A 6,894-nucleotide genomic window follows, 5' to 3' on the forward strand; every position below is an offset into this window, starting at 1 on the left:
TATCAGGATCAATGAGACAGGCCATGGTTGCTGCCAAGAGTGATCTTACGGTTCTCTCCTTCACAGCCTTCCTTCAAGAGGAGGCAGCGAGGATGATATTGAATTGAATCCCTTCAGAGGTGGAGTCTGATGGGTGATAGTGACAGGAAACCAGCAGCCACAGCCTGTGCAGGGCAGCAACACATCCATCCTCTCCACAGGCCACAGCATTGTGACCAGACAACTGGAATGTCATAGGGAAACAGTTGATGATAGTAACACTCCCTGGGTGATGCCGTGTTTGAGTAATGATGTACAGGCACTTGTCATTACACTGGACATGTTCACATAAGGGTGGTGATTCAATGGCCTTATTTACAACGATGCACACAGAATACACTGAGAAGGTATTGCATGTATTATTTCCACTTTCAAATCTGTTCAATTGTGACTCTTAAAGGAATGTTCATGCGCTTTCTTATTCACATTCCCCAGTCTATGATCCTTTTAGCATGACTTCAGTCATAATGGTACATCTGTTTGTGTCTGTCAATTGCATCATGGTAAAATGCAGGAGCAGGGAAAGTGTCAGTGAGTGTTGTTCAGGGTGCCAGAGGTAAAGAGTAGTAACCCTGGTCGCTGGTTCATTTCATGATCAGGGCTCAGTTTCCCAAAAGTTCATAAGGTTAAGTTCATCGTTAGAACCTTCGTAGGAGCATCGTTAAATTTCAGAGCTGTTTCCTAAAACCTTCGTTATCAACGTCACACTTGAAATCGTTCGTAATTTAACTCCTGTATGGAACGATTTTAGTGCCAACAGAAATTGTATTTGCATTTTGTTTAATTTGTATATTAGGATATTGTATTTAATGTTTTTGAATGTTTAATGCACAAATTTAATCATTGAATTAATAAATGGAACTTGTATTTCATGACTTGAAACTGAATTGAATGAATATGGTTTCATTATGGTAGATATTGCATTAATTGTTTGTGTATCAAACCATAATTTCAAAGTTTCATATATTTAAACATCTCAGATGCATTCAGATTCAGTTTTCAAATTCAGTTCTTTAAATTCAGATTCAAAACCAACATCCGAGTACTCTTCCAGACTGGAAACGTAGAGGAGAACAGATAAAAACAAATGCTCTCTGTGGTAAACAGAAGCTTCTGGCAGTTTCTGAAGCCAATGTGGCATGTTGAATTTATTTTCTTCCTATGAATTTGGCTCCAGTGTTTGAACCAATTTTGCTATAAGCTATTGACCCCATTCCTGAAAGCTAATATACTCTGGAACATGGACGTGCTTTCTGTTCTATGATTATCACAGGCTGCATTAGAAGAGTGTCACAAAATTTGACCCACATTAACATATACTGAATTTAAAAATTTCAATAATTTCAAAGATTTTACTGAGTTACAGTTCATATAAGGAAATCAGTCAACTGAAAACTGCTGTTCACAAATGCTCTCCATCCAACCTCACTGAGCTCGAGCTGTTTTGCAAGGAGGAATGGGAAAAATGTCAGTCTCTCGATGTGCAAAACTGATAGAGACATACCCCAAGCGACTTACAGCTGTAATCGCAGCAAAAGGTGGCGCTACAAAGTATTAACTTAAGGGGGCTGAATAATTCAGTTTTTGATTTGTTAAAAAAGTTTGAAATATCCAATAAATGTCGTTCCACTTCATGATTGTGTACCACCTGTTGTTGATTCTTCACAAAAAAATACAGTTTGCTATTTTAAAAGTGTGACCTTTATTTTTTTGAGCAGTATATATATACAGTGGGGCAAAAAAGTATTTAGTCAGCCACCGATTGTGCAAGTTCTCCCACTTAAAAAGATGCGAGAGGCATTAAAAATCCTACAATGTGATTTTCTGGATTTTTTTTTTTCATTTTGTCTCTCATAGTTGAAGTATACCTATGATGAAAATTACAGGCCTTTCTCATCTTTTTAAGTGGGAGAACTTGCACAATTGGTGGCTGACTATATACTTTTTTCCCCACTGTGTGTGTGTGTATGTACGTACAGTGCCTTGCGAAAGTATTCGGCCCCCTTGAACTTTGCGACCTTTTGCCACATTTCAGGCTTCAAACATAAAGATATAAAACTGTATATTTTGTGAAGAATCAACAACAAGTGGGACACAATCATGAAGTGGAACGACATTTATTGGATATTTCAAACTTTTTTAACAAATCAAAAACTGAATTATTCAGCCCCCTTAAGTTAATACCTTGTAGCGCCACCTTTTGCTGCGATTACAGCTGTAAGTCGCTTGGGGTATGTCTCTATCAGTTTTGCACATCGAGAGACTGACATTTTTTCCCCTTCCTCCTTGCAAAACAGCTCGAGCTCAGTGAGGTTGGATGGAGAGCATTTGTGAACAGCAGTTTTCAGTTCTTTCCACAGATTCTTGATTGGATTCAGGACTGGACTTTGACTTGGCCATTCTAACACCTGGATATGTTTATTTTTGAACCATTCCATTGTAGATTTTGCTTTATGTTTTGGATCATTGTCTTGTTGGAAGACAAATCTCCGTCCCAGTCTCAGGTCTTTTGCAGACTCCATCAGGTTTTCTTCCAGAATGGTCCTGTATTTGGCTCCATCCATCTTCCCATCAATTTTAACCATCTTCCCTGTCCCTGCTGAAGAAATGCAGGCCCAAACCATGATGCTGCCACCACCATGTTTGACAGTGGGGATGGTGTGTTGTAGTTGATGAGCTGTGTTGCTTTTACGCCAAACATAACGTTTTGCATTGTTGCCAAAAAGTTCCATTTTGGTTTCATCTGACCAGAGCACCTTCTTCCACATGTTTGGTATGTCTCCCAGGTGGCTTGTGGCAAACTTTAAACAACACTTTTTATGGATATCTTTAAGAAATGGCTTTCTTCTTGCCACTCTTCCATAAAGGCCAGATTTGTGCAATATACGACTGATTGTTGTCCTATGGACAGAGTCTCCCACCTCAGCTGTAGATCTCTGCAGTTCATCCAGAGTGATCATGGGCCTCTTGGCTGCATCTCTGATCAGTCTTCTCCTTGTATGAGCTGAAAGTTTAGAGGGACGGCCAGGTCTTGGTAGATTTGCAGTGGTCTGATACTCCTTCCATTTCAATATTATCGCTTGCACAGTGCTCCTTGGGATGTTTAAAGCTTGGGAAATATTTTTGTATCCAAATCCGGATTTAAACTTCTTCACAACAGTATCTCGGACCTGCCTGGTGTGTTCCTTGTTCTTCATGATGCTCTCTGCGCTTTTAACGGACCTCTGAGACTATCACAGTGCAGGTGCATTTATACGGAGACTTGATTACACACAGGTGGATTGTATTTATCATCATTAGTCATTTAGGTCAACATTGGATCATTCAGAGATCCTCACTGAACTTCTGGAGAGAGTTTGCTGCACTGAAAGTAAAGGGGCTGAATAATTTTGCATGGCCAATTTTTCAGTTTTTGATTTGTTAAAAAAGTTTGAAATATCCAATAAATGTCATTCCACTTCATGATTGTGTCCCACCTGTTGTTGATTCTTCACAAAAAAATACAGTTTTATATCTTTATGTTTGAAGCCTGAAATGTGGCAAAAGGTTCCAAAGTTCAAGGGGGCCGAATACTTTCGCAAGGCACTGTATATATACACTGATAATGAGCTCGCATCGTGCTTGGAGCTCATTATCAGTTTATACTTTAGAAAGTTAGCCAGCTAAATGCTAAGCGCTAGTGGGACATTTAAGCCCTAAACAATGCTTGACAGGCAACTTCCACCCAGGCTGTATGCCACCCCCAAGACCACAGCCAATTGCATGCAAGCAACAACGCAACTACCTTGGCTAGTCTTGTGAGCTAGCTAGCTGTCTGGTTAATAGCTTGCGTAACTAATATGTGTATAATTGTAAGGGACACGTCATGTTTTATGGATAATATTTACAGAGTAGGTGAGCTTCATTCCTGACAAACTGATCAGATTAAAAAATTTTCCTCAGAGCTTGATCAGATTCAATAGCAGCCTAAGAGGTTGATAAGTCAGGATGATGCCCTGTATGCTGTTTTATAGGTAATGCACCTTGCATGCAGATTAGCAGACAGTGCATTATGTATATGATCAAGAGTGGGTGTGCTCTATTCATGCCAGGCTGATCAGATTCAATAGCAGCTTCAATGGCTGATTAGTCAGGGTGCTGTATTGTAGGCTGTCTGCAAGGAGCCTTACACATGAAAGAGCCTTCAAGGCAGCTTCCTGACTTATTGAAACTGATCAGCCTGTCACCCATTGTAAATGTGAATATTATCGACAAAACATGGTGTCCCTTATAATTATACACATCAGTTATGCAAGCTGACCACCATCATAGATAACAATCTAGCAAGACTAAGTAGCTAACTAGCTAGCTCACAAGACTTGCCAACTTACTGTGATGTTCCTTGCATGTGATCTTGGGTACGGCACGCAGCCTGGGAGACAGTGTATGTTCAGGGCTTAAATGGCACATGAGCGCATTGCGATTAACGAATGGCTCCGTGATGAGGTAGGTGGTTATTTTAGGGCTCCCGAGTGGCGCAGCGGTCTAAGGCACTGTATCTCAGTGCTAGTGGCGTCACTACAGACCCTGGTTTGATTCCAGGCTGCATCACAACTGGCTGTGATTGGGAGTCCCATAGGGCGGAATACGTCGTCCGGGTTTGCCCGGGGTAGGCCATCATTGTAAGTAATTAACTGACTTGTCTAGTTAAATAAAGCTTAAATAAAAAATGTTTAAAAATTATTGTATAAATGAATGATGCATGGTACTTTTGTTATTCTCAATAAAACTGTTATGTTGCGATCGTGATCTTAAAGTAATGAGGGAATCGTTTTTTAAATTATTCATATGTCCTCTCTGGACTTCCCTAGTAAGGAGAAAGTTGATTGAAGAGCAGCATTTCCTTTCTTTAGATCCTATCAGTATCGACACATCCTCAAACGCTGCACTTGTTAATTGTCTGTTAATTGTCTGTTAATTGTCTCTGCATGTTTTGGGAAAGGTATGTTACATTTTCGGAGGTTGTAGGAAAGAAGCATGTTAAAACACTGGTAAGCCTAAGTTCCATCACTATCGGGAAACCAGGCCCATGTATTTGTAGCAGGGGAGGTATAAATAGAAGTGGCGAAGCATTATTCATGACAGAAATCGACCGACCGGCCCGCCACAAGGAGTCGGTAGAGCACGATGAGACAAGGATAACCTGTTTTGAGGCCCACCTGATAAGCTTAAAAAATATAAATCCTGTTCTGCATGTTATTTTGGCATTAATACGTGTCACATATCAGTTTCCCAAACAATGTACACTTTTTTGCAACTCATAGAGTTCATAAAGCCGCATACAAACGTGGTCTCTTTTTTTGCTTTCTTGAGTAAGGCAGCTCCAAAATGCAGATGTTTCAGCCAAGCTCAGTGCTTTCTGTGGTGGTGAGGCAGCCAGTGGTTAATACGGAGCGCAGGGGTTGGTAATGTTCTCTAGTTGCGCTGTGATTGGCTCAGTGTTCTGTCACTCATGGGGACACAACGTCACCGCAAAATCTACGGGTAGAGCTAACAAATTAAGCCCCTTGGGTGCTGCCATAGACTTACATTAGAAGTGCCCATCCAAGAAGGCTCAAGGGGGCCAGAAACGTTTGAATACATTGGCAATGCTGTCAATCCAGGATGACTTCTGCTGCGTAAAAGAAAAGAAGGAAACTCGGGATATGGGAAATCTCAGACTTCAGTGAGTTCAAGACAACTGGGAACTTGGAAGTGCCCATCCAAGAAGACTCAAGGTAATTTGCCACAGACAAAATTACATCAAATCACGTTATATCTAACTTAGCTTTGATTGAACTGATCATGCCAACATGAATCTTTCAAAATCTTAGTTAGCAAGCTAGACAAGTCACCATAACTGCATCAAGTTGACAATCTACTGGCAAATCCCTGTCATATGAAGAGAAATAAAGAGATAAAACATATCAGTGCTCATCGGCCATTGGACATAAACATCACACAACAAGTTTAAAATCGCAAATTCAACAATGAGTGCTGAGGCGCGACAGCAGCCTTGGGATTCGATCCAAGACTGTGTCACAGCCGGCCGTGACCGGGAGACCCATGGCCCAGCACAATTGGCCCAGCGTCGTCCGGGTTAGGGGAGGGTTTGGCCGGCCGGAATGTCCTTGTCTCATCGTGCTCAGCGACTCCTTGTGGCGGGCCGTTCGGTGGACTACGGTCGTCAGTTCGACAGTGTTTCCTCCGACAGATTGGTGTGGCTGGCTTCCGGATTAAGCGAGCAGTGTATCAAGAAGCAGTGCACCTTGACTCTCGACCTTCGCCAAGTCCGTAGGGAAAATGCAGCAATGAGACAAGATCGTAACTACCAATTGGATATCGTGAAAGGGGGTAATGCCACGGGCCAGAAAAGTTTGAATACATTGGCAATGCTGTCAATCCAGGATGAATTCTGCCACATTCAAAAAAACTGTGAACTCGGATATGGGAAATCTCAGACTTCAGTGAGTTCAAGACAACTGGGAACTTGGATAAAACTAGCTCCGATTGGGAAAATAATTTAGAATAATAATTTAGATTTTGGGCCTCTTTCGCTACAAGGTTGGCACACCTGTATTTTGGGAGTTTCTCTCATTCTTCTCTGCAGATCCTCTCAAGTTCTGTCAGGTTATATGGGGAGCATTTCTTCACAGCTATTTTCAGGTCTCTCCTGAGATGTTCGATCAGGTTCAAAGTCCGGGCTCTGGTTGGGCCGCTCAAGGATATTCAGAGACTTGTCCCGAAGCCACTCCTGCGTCGTCTTGGCTGTGTGCTTAGGGTTGTTGTCCTGTTGGAAGGTGAACCTTCACCCCAGTCTGAGGTCCTGGGTGCTCT

The sequence above is a fragment of the Oncorhynchus masou genome, chromosome 6, assembly GCF_036934945.1.
Source record: "Oncorhynchus masou masou isolate Uvic2021 chromosome 6, UVic_Omas_1.1, whole genome shotgun sequence".
Taxonomy (NCBI): Eukaryota; Metazoa; Chordata; class Actinopteri; order Salmoniformes; family Salmonidae; genus Oncorhynchus; species Oncorhynchus masou.